This window comes from Neomonachus schauinslandi, chromosome 8 (assembly GCF_002201575.2).
Source record: "Neomonachus schauinslandi chromosome 8, ASM220157v2, whole genome shotgun sequence".
NCBI classification, from domain to species: domain Eukaryota; kingdom Metazoa; phylum Chordata; class Mammalia; order Carnivora; family Phocidae; genus Neomonachus; species Neomonachus schauinslandi.
In genome coordinates, this window is record NC_058410.1 from 80,616,505 (window position 1) to 80,627,807 (window position 11,303).

The window sequence follows — 11,303 nt, forward strand, 5'->3', positions numbered from 1 at the left end:
CCTCTGATTAATGATCAAATTTTTTTATCTGTTAAAGAAAAAAAAATATTTGCAACACTTGCTAAAGAGGTGACAGGGGCTATCACAATAGGTATAGGGACAACTGCAATGGAGTTTTGCAGTACGGGAGAGAGATTGTGCTACGTTCTAAATACAACAAGAAAAAGTGAGAATCTATAGCCGAGGAGCAAGGTGGCCAACAAGTGTTGGTGAAGATGTGGAGAAAAAGGAACCCTCATGCACTGTTGGTGGGAATGTAAACTGGTACAGCCACTGCGGAAGACAGTATGAAGGTTCCTCAAAAAATTAAAAATAAATACCCAGTAATCACACTACTGGGTATTTACCCAAAGAATACAAAAACACTAATTCATATGGATATATGCACCCTGATGTTTACTGCAGCATTACTTACAATAACCAAATTATGGAAGCAACCCAAGTGTCCATTAATGGATAATGGATAAAGAAGATGTGATACACACACACACACACACTGGAATATTATTCAGCCATAAAAAAACAATGAAATCTTGCCATTAGCAACAACATGGATGGAGCTAGAGAATATAATGCAAAGCGAAATAAGTCAGTCAGAAAAAGACAAATAGATGATTTCACCCATATGTGGAATTTAAGAAACAAAACAAACAAAAGGGAAAAAAAACAGGAAAACCAAAAAACAGACTCTTAACTATAGAGAACAAACTACAGATGGTTACCAAAGGGGAGGTGGGTAGGGGGATGGGTGAAATAAATGAAGGGGAGTAAGAGTACAGTTATTTTGAGTTCTATTTCCCATCTTGTAAGATGGTGGGTGAAAAACCTGAAAAGCTGGATAATAAGAAGAAACCTGAAGCCAAGAAGGCTGATGCTGGTGGCAAGGTTAAGAAGGGTAACCTCAAAGCTAAAATGCTAAAGGGGAAGCCCTACTGTAGCTGAAATCCTGTCCTAATCAGAGGAATTGGCAAATATTCCTGTTGGTTATGATTGGCTATGGAGTCAAGAAAGACCATGTACAAAAGGAAGTACTCAGCAGTTAAATCCAGGATTGAAAAGAAAAAGAAGGAGAAAGTTCTTGATACTGTCACAAAACCACTTGGTGACAAGAATGCTGGTACGTTTAAACTTCGCAAAATGCCTAGGTATTATCCTACTGAAGATGTGCCTCGAAAGCTGCTGAGCCACAGCAAAAACCTTTCAGTCAGCATATGAGAAAATTTTGAGCTAGCATCACCCCTGAGACCATTTTGATCATCCTCACTGGGCACCAAAGAGGCAAGAGGGTGGTTTTCCTGAAGCAACCGAGCAGTGCCTTGCTACTTGTGACTGGACCTCTGGCCCTCAATCGAATGTCTCTGTGTAGAACACACTAGAAATCTGTCATTGCCACTTCCACCAAAATTGATATTAGCAGTGTGAAAATCTCCATACATCTCGAGAAGAAGCTGTGTAAACCCAGACACCAGGAAGGTGAGATCTTCGACACGGTCAAAGAGAAATATGAGATTACAGAGTAGCGCCAGGTTGATCAGGAAGCTGTGGACTTGCAAATTCTGCCAAAACTCAAAGCTGTTCCTCGGCTTCAGAGCTACCTCCACTCTGTTTTCTCTCACAAATGGAGTTTACCCTCACAAATTGGTGTTCTAAATTTCTTACAAAAAAACCTAATTAAAAAACTGATACATTAAAAAAAAGTATAGTTATCTTGATAAATACTGAGTAATATATGGAGTTGCTGAATTACCATATTGTACACCTGAATCTAATGTAACAGTGTATATTAACTATACTGGGATTAAAATTAAAAAAAAAAAAAGATCAGGTCCTATATAAAAGAGTTCAAAGGAATCTGAGTAGAGTTTAGTTAAGGAATCTTTGTCAATCTCAGATTCTGAGTTCAAATACTAGCAACCTAAACAAATGATCTCCAAGTCTCATTTTCATGAAGAACAAGAAATGGCTTTCAATGAAAGATCTTCCATCAGCACATTTAATTATTCTTTATCTGCAAGAGGACTGGCTTTTCATCATCCAGTCAAAAGCAAAGGGTAATAATTCAACCACATAGCCAATTTGAAATGCATCCTTTTCTTAGTTTTGTAATGAAAATAAAATTTTAAACAATATGTAGGAATGTGCCATTAGACATATTCTCGTGCTCACAAAAGACAATTACCTACTAACAAAATATTGTTTATTTGATCAGTAATAATACTTTATGAGTTAATCTATGAATTTAGAGGTAAAATCATTGATAATTAAAGTCATCAATAATTTTCATGAGTTAGAAATTCACAAAATTATGTAAATTATAATTCTACAGAATATTGGCTAATTCCATCCATGTCAGTATCAGACGACATACTAAAAGTTAAACACATCTATTTAAGGAGTGTGTAACTCCAGCAAATCTGACAAGAAAACGTATCATGCAAACCAAAGTATATTCCTTTTCCACCTGACAGTATGCTAAAATAGAGAAAGGTTAGCAAACTGATGGATCATCCCCAGTGCCCATTTTCTCATACTTCACATGTGGAATTCCCTCAGGCTCTCCAGGGTACTTTCATCTCCACCAGCCAAGTCTTGGTCCTTACATTCCTGCCTGTAGGCATGAGCCTAGTGGTAGTGGGTACAGAGCTGCTTTCTTAGTGTGGCTGCTTCCTAATATGACCCAGTTGGGTATGGAAGAAACATGCTTTGCTTATATAACCAAAAAAACCCACAAAAGTCTTTCTTTGACCACAATTCTTAATTAACATTCAGCAATTTTTTGTTACTAATATGTGTAAAACCTATACATCACACGTATCATGTTGACCTGAAAAGAAACATTTTACCAGAACATTCTTTGACAAGCACTGGTGGGTCATCCAGTAAAGGTGTGTAGACATGGAATCAGAAGACCCAGTGTGAATCCCAGTGCTGCTGGTTTTGAGTCAGCGACTCAGCATGTCACGTAGTCTCTTCAATTTTCAGTTTCCTCAGGAGTAAAACAGAGGTAACAATTCTCTCAGGTGATAGCTTTGATGTGAGTAAAAAGTGAGATAATACACTGTGAAAACTGTAAGGCAATACAAAAAATAAGGCACTTTTTTAATGAGGGCTCATAAAAATCTCTCCTTAGCAAAACCAGACCCCTCAGGTCATATTCACATCTCTGGAAAACTGACATTTCTCAGGTTCAAAAAACCCCAGCTCCATGTGTCTCTGTATGAAACTGAAAAGCAGGTGCACTTTGATTGACTAATGACTGTATATAACTTTGAAGAAAACTGAGCTAAAATAGGATTTGGGTAATATTAAATTGAAACTGAGCAATATTAGAGGCAAGAAATTCTGCTAGGTTTTCAGCTTAAGAAGCCAAAAATATGAAATAAAAATATGTATTTCTCTCAAAATCCCTACAGAGGTTGCATGTATTGGTGTCACCAGCCACATTCTAAAACCTATGGATCACTTGAGGGCCAAGTATAATCTACCTGGAAAGGAAGGAGAAAACCTTAATTTCTTCCTCTCCAAATCATCTCTTCTCTCATATAGCAACATCTTTCCTTCTCTTACGGCCATCTGAGAAGAGAAAGTCAATGGTGTATTCCCTATGTTCCAATAGTTTTTTTTTCCAATAATTAATATACCTCTCTCTATGTTCTTCTTACATCAAACCACGTCCACTTATAATGATAGTGGATAAGTTTGCAGGCTAGAAAGATCTTGTTTATATTTGCATATCCATCACAAATACAAAGCATCATATATATATCATATATATTTATTGTACATATATATCATATATGACTAGTTGAAGTTAACCAAATATTTAGTCACTGAATATAGGACTATCCTGAAAGCACTGCTTTATCAATGATGGCCAAAATCTTAACACTTAAAAGATAGGACTCACTGTTGGAATACAATTACAGAAGACATCAGACGCAGGGTTAGCACTAAGGAAAAGATGAAATTAAACTTTCAGCCCTTCCACTTCCCTCTCTTTCTTCCCCCACAGCACTTTCATGCTATTCCTGTGTTGCCCAGATACTCATATACCACACACACACACACATACACACACACACACACATACACACTCCTACCATGACCCTTGCTAAATGCCATAAGAATCTTTGTCCACCTCCTTTCAAACACAGCTCCTTTGGCACCACTTACTTGCCTTCTGATTATAGCAACTCCCACACAAATATAAAACAGAGTTACCCCCATTATTAATGTGAATATTTACATTTAAATATATGGGCATATACATTTATATATAAATACTCAAAAAACTTTTAAATCTAAAATGCCAACTCTCTGATCGGTGCTTTTATGGATTGTAATAGTCTAAGTGCAAAAGAGATATGTAATGATAAGATGATAATAGGTAGATAGATGATAGGCAGACAGACACAGCTAGATAGATGAATCAGCCAAAAGTCAAGTGCATATATGTCTGTGCATGTTTATAGGTATATGTGTTCCTATTTGGGGAAAGATACCCTTTAAATCACACTAGTTTAGACAGCCTCCTTGTCTATTATATGCAAGGTCAACCATAAGAAGAAACAACAATTTTCCCCCTGAATCATGTAAAACACCAAACAATGGACAAGACCTTTGCAAAATGCTTCTTACACTGCAAACTTGTGTCTTTCTTTAATTTTAGGTAAAAATGATTTCTAAAATTGGTTCTGAACCCTCAAATCATTCATGATTGTAGCAGTCTATATTCTAAAGTCTCTTTTCAGATGTCTTTGTCTCTATGACAGTTTCACAGAAAAATCATTTCTTTTCCTTTTTTGAAAAAAAAGTTACTTGCTTCAAGAAACTCCATTAGGGTTCTCTTTCAAAGATTATATGATTGGGAAATAATCTACAGTATTGAAATCTATCTATAGAAAATTATTACATTTAAGTCAATCATACAATATTTATGTTTTATGCAAGGAAATAAGTATAACCTTAGTTTTATGATGAAGGAAAGCATACATACAACTTAAAGTGACAGAGCCAAACATAACCTATAACTAGGAGACCACTTGTAGAAGTATCTAATGCACATGAAATTCGGAGTCAGGAGCTCTGTTCCTTTCCTCTCTATGGTTACTTCACAAAACAACCACTTCTGTTTTCTCCTAGCCGCTCTAGTGTTTGCCCTCTGAGAATCAAATGAGATAAGATATTTTAAAACACTGTATTGCAAGATGAAACACAGAGGGAGACAAACCATAAGAGATTCTTTTTTTTTTAAGATTTTATTTATTTATTTGAGAGAGAGAGAGAGAGAGACAGAGCACAAGCAGAGGGAGAAGTAGGCTCCCCACTGAGCAAGCAGCCCAATGCGGGACTTGATCCCAGGACCTGAGCTGGGAACATGACCTGAGCTGAAGGCAGACGCTTAACTGATGGAGTCACCCAGGCATCCCCCGATAAGAGGCTCTTAACTCTAGGAAACAAACTGAGGGCTGCTGGAAGGGATGGGGTAACTGGGTGACGGGCATTAAGGAGGGCACATGATGTGATGAACACTGGGTGTTATATGCAACTGATGAATCACTGAACTCTACCTCCCAAACTAGTAATACATTATATGTTAATTAACTGAATTTAAATAAAATTTTAAAAATAAAATAAAATACGGTATTGCTTCATTACTACTATTTAGGTAAATAACATTATAAATTACTTTTGGCTTTCCAGGAAAACAGAAACTTTCACCTTTATTATTAACTTCCAGAACTAAATATTTTGAGTAGTTTAAATTTTTTGACTTGCTGATAGAAACGCCAAACTATAGATATGAGGCATAAAGGCCTTGGTAATGATAGGATTTGTTAAGTAATTGCTTAAGATCTTACAAGTTTTAAGGCACAGGTTTTTTTTTTTGTTTTTGAACTCTTTCTTTTATTTTTAATTATGTTATGTTAATCACCATACATTACATCATTAGTTTTTGATGTAGTGTTCCATGATTCAGTGTTTGCATATAACACCCAGTGCTCCATTCAGTACGTGCCCTCTTTATACCCATCACCAGGCTAACCCATCCCCCCACCCCCCTCCCCTCTAGAACCCTCAGTTTGTTTCTCAGAGTCCATAGTCTCTCATAGTTCGTCTCCCCCTCTGATTCCCGCCCCCTTCATTTTTCCCTTCCTATTATCTTCTTTTTTTTTTTTAACATATAATGTATTATTTGTTTCAGAGGTACAGGTCTGTGATTCAACAGTTTTACACAATTCACAGCGCTCACCATAGCACATACCCTCCCCAAGGTCTATCACCCAGCCACCCCATCCCACCCACCCCCCACCACTCCAGCAACCCCTGGAAAACCTACAAAATTAAGTGTTTTGTGGTTTATCTAGGAATAATACAGAAAATATTGCTGTTATTTTTGGTGAAGAAAATCAGTTTTGTATAGTTTATTTCAATCTAAAGAAAATGTGAATTTTGTTTAAAAAAAAAAAGACTTCCTCATATCAGTGAGATCATATGATACTTGTCTTTCTCTGATTGACTTATTTCACTCAGCATAATACCCTCCAGTTCCATCCACGTCGTTGCAAATGGCAAGATCTCATTCCTTTTGATGGCTGCATAATATGTATATATACTACATCTTCTTTATCCATTCATCTGTCGATGGACATCTTGGCTTTTTCCATAGTTTGGCTATTGTGGATATTGCTGCTATAAACATCTGGGTGCATACACCCCTTCAGATCACTACATTTGTATCTTTGGGGTAAATACCCAGTAGTGCAGTTGCTGGGTTGTATGGTAGCTCTATTTTCAACTTTTTGAGGAACCTCCATACTCTTTTCCAGAGTGGCTGCACCAGCTTGCATTCGCACCAACAGTGTAGGAGGGTTCCCCTTTCTCCGCATCCCCGCCAACATCTGTCGTTTCCTGACTTGTTAATTTTAGCCATCCTGACTGGTGTGAGGTGGTATCTCATTGAGGTTTTGATTGGGATTTCCCTGATGCCGAGCGATGTTGAGCACTTTTTCATGGGTCTGTTGGCCATTTGGATGTCTTCTTTGGAAAATGTCTGTTCATGTCTTCTGCCATTTCTTGATTGTATCATTTGTTCTTTGGGTGTTGAGTTTGATAAGTTCTTTATAGATTTTGGATACTAGCCCTTTATCTGATATGTCATTTGCAAATATCTTCTCCCATTCTGTCGGTTGCCTTTTGGTTTTGTTGATTATTTCTTTTGCTGTGCAAAAGCTTTTAATCTTGCCCAGGGTCAGATGGCTTCCCAGGGGAATTCTACCAAACATTAAAGAAGAATTAATACCTATTCTTCTGAAAAATAGAAATGGAAGGAAAAATAGAAATGGAAGGAAAACTTCCAAACTCATTTTATGAGGCCACCATTACCTTGATCCCAAAACCAGACAAAGACCCCATCAAAAAGGAGAATTACAGACCAATATCCCTGATAAACATGGATGCAAGGATTCTCACCAAAATACTAGCCCATAGGATCCAACAGTACATTAAAAGGATTATTCACCACGACCAAGTGGGATTTATTCCTGGGCTGCAAGTTTGGTTCAACATCCGCAAATGAATCAATGTGATACAATACATTCATAAAAGAAAGAACAAGAACTATATGATCCTCTCAGTAGATGCAGAAAAAGCATTTGACAAAGTACAACATCCTTTCTTGATCAAAACTCTTCAGAGGATAGGGATAGAGGGTACATAGCTCAATATCATAAAAGCCATCTCTGAAAAACCCACAGCGAATATCATTCTCAATGGGGAAAAACTGAGAGCTTTCCCCCTAAGGTCAGGAACATGGCCGGGATGTCCACTATCACCACTGCTATTCAACATAGTATTAGAAGTCCTAGCCACAGCAATCAGACAACAAAAAGAAATAAAAGGCATCCGAATCGGCAAAGAAGAAGTCAAACTCTCACTCTTTGCAGATGATATGATACTTTATGTGGAAAACTAAAAAGACTCCACTCCAAAACTGCTAGAACTCATACAGGAATTCAGTAAAGTGGCAGGATATAAAATCAATGCATAGAAATCAGTGGCATTCCTATACACCAACAAGACAGAAGGAAGAGAAATCAAGGAGTCGATCCCATTTACAATTGCATCCAAAACCATAAGATACCCAGGAATAAATCTAACCAAAGAGGCAAAGGATCTGTACTCAGAAAACTATAAAATACTCATGAAAGAAACTGAGGAAGACGCAAAGAAATGGAAAAACGTTCCATGCTCATGGATTGGAAGAACAAATATTGTGAAGATGTCAATGCTTCCTAGAGCAATCTACACATTTAATGCAATCCCCATCAAAATACCATCCACTTTTTTCAAAGAAAGGGAACAAATAATCCTAAAATTTGTATGGAACCAGAAAAGACCCCAAATAGCCAGAGGAATGTTGAAAAAGAAAAGCAAAGCTGGTGGCATCACAATTCCGGACTTCAAGCTCTATTACAAAGCTGTCATCATCAAGACAGTATGGTACTGGCACAAAAACAGACACATAGATCAATGGAACGAACAGAGAGCCCAGAGATGGACCCTCAACTCTATGGTCAACTAGTCTTCGCCAAAGCAGGAAAGAATGTCCAGTGGAAAAAAGACAGTCTCTTCAACAAATGGTGTTGGGAAAATTGGACAGCCACATGCAGAAGAATGAAACTGGACCATTTCCTTACACCACCCACAAAAATAGACTCCAAATGGTTGAAAGACCTCAATGTGAGACAGGAGTCCATCAAAATCCTAAAGGAGAACACAGGCAGCAACCTCTTCGACCTCAGCCGCAGCAACTTCTTCCTAGAAACATCGCCAAAGGCAAGGGAAGCAAGGGCAAAAATGAACTATTGGGACTTCATTAAGGCACGGTTTTAAGGACAGTGGGAAGACTGCAGGGAGTTGAAGACATAATGGAACCAAATCTAGTAAAGAAGAAGCAGTACTGGGTAGAGTTCAGAGGCCTGGCTTAGAGTCTTACCCAGCCAACTTACCCTCCCCATGACTCTAAACTTTAGTCATATGACCCAGTCCTTGAATTCCCTAAGTAGCTGACCTCAGATTCACCTTCCTCCCCTTAAAAGAATCCCTTTAAATAAGGATTAAGTCTCCTTGAGACCCACTCCCTCTCCCCAGCTTTATGTATTTTATAAGCATACAGAATAGAAAAGTTGACAATATTATAAGTTCAAAATTTATCTCCCTAAAATATTGCTTTCACCTTGTCATTCTGCTCTTCCAAATTTCCAGGGTCTTGTTACTGACCTTAAGATGAAGTCCAGTTGACATAAGCAGCCTATAATGTTCAGCACAATACAGCTTTACCCATCCATTCTCACATCACCTCTTAACACCCTAACAGCATGGTTAAATACTCATGCCCATTCCCTCCCCAGCTTCATATGCAATTCTTTCTCTCTACCTATTTGAAGCCTACCCAACCTTAAAGGCTACTATAAAGATCTCTGTCTTTGTTGAAGACCTCTCTAGCTATTCCAAACCAATGCCATTTATCAACACTTGTACTTGTTTGCCTCTCTCCTTCATTTTTGCCTTTTGCTTCTGATTGTTTCATAAGTATGTGTCTAGTTTCCACCTATATATTATAAACTCCTGAGACAAGGATGAACTTGAAAGTAGGGACAACCTTCAGAACTACTGCAAAACAAACAAACAAACAAACAAAACAATAGCATAACCATCAAAAATGAGGGTGAATGTAAGAGTTAACACTGCCATCTGCACAGACCCTCAAAATTTTCATATTATTATTTAATTAGAGGAGATGACAATTTTGTTCTATTTGCCATGAAGGACATACTTTACAGTGAGATTGAGTTTCCATCTTCTAATGCTATGTTTGTGTACAATTTAGTCATACTTGCCTGAAAATGCAGCAAGTATCAGAACAGAAAGACCAATTGTTCCCATTAAGACTGTCACCAAGGCCTATATACACATATCATTAAAGATTTTCTTAAAAAGCAAATTTGAGACAATTACAGTTTAATTTATACCAAGTGTAGGTGTCGATAATATTTCTGAACATCTTTAGCTATTTGTCATTCATTTCTTCCCCTTGAAATCTTTCTCTTTGAAAATCAAGGAGAAATGAGGCAAATAAGAAAATTTCACCAAATTTTAACTTTTCCTCCCAAGCACTTCACATCCTAGTGCTGATCAGATTTTAGAGGGTTGTGAATACACCACTGTCAAATCCAGACATTTGACGTACAAGAAAAATAAAGATGTGCAGAGATTGATGTTTCACAATTGTACTTCTTAAGTCTTTTTGAGGAAAAGTATTATTAAATGAAATGAAATAGAATTAATCAAGATATAAATACTCTGTGTCTATGTCTATCACTTAGCTAAGGAATTTTATATCTTATAAATTTTACATTTTTCCACAATTTAATACATTTGAGTTCCTATCTGATGGAGCAGATTAAAGGCAAACTACAAGGTTGGTGAGAAGTATCAAAGAGAAGTGCCAAGGGGACTAAACTCTGGAGTACTGGAAATAATGATAAAAATTTATACAAACAGCTGTGACATACCTGGTTTTGAGGCCAAGTTGACAGATTAAGGAGGAATATTAAGATAAGAGTAGAAAACCCAAGTCAAGAACAAATCCACAAATTAGAGAATTTAGCAGAAATATACAGATGGAGTATCAAAAGAAATCTGTGCAAAAGCTAATGTGGGTGGAACATTTCTAGGTAAAAGTTACCTATTTGTCATAAGTTGAGTTTTTTTAGAAATTGTGATGGTAGGCATGACTTTGCTTGGATTGATAATTATTATTCCCCTAGGAAAGTCCTCTGAGGGCCTTCAACTGAGACTGTATCACCCCTGATACTCCAACTTCATCTGAGATGAATATGCATGTATACAAGCACCCCTCACCTGGCTCCCTCCTTCATCTGACCTAAACTGCCTCTTGGTCTCATATTCTCACCTTCATGTTTATTCAGATTTGTATATTCAGCTAATAGCTTTCCTTTCCTATTGAGCTTCTGCAACTCTGCTTTGGTGACCTACCTATACCCTTTATGTGACCTGTGTTCAGCTCTTCTCTTTTCAGCATGAACTTCTCAAAAAAAACACACTGTACTACCTGCTTCACATAATGGCAATGGCCTAGCTTTATCCTCATGAAAAACAGTATTATAAAAGAATCATGTACTAGCATGCCTTGTAAAATGAAGAAACCCTTGCACTGTGTAACATCAGGCAATAAGTTCTAAATTCTTACAATGGCAAAATGTCCAAAAATTTTAAGG

The 11,303-nt window shown here is 37.3% G+C and overlaps 1 pseudogene; it reads left to right on the top strand.

Moving 5' to 3' along the window:
• The first annotated feature begins 810 nt into the window (after positions 1–810).
• LOC110583599 lies at positions 811–1,650 on the top strand (annotated as a pseudogene).
• Positions 1,651–11,303: the final 9,653 nt, after the last annotated feature.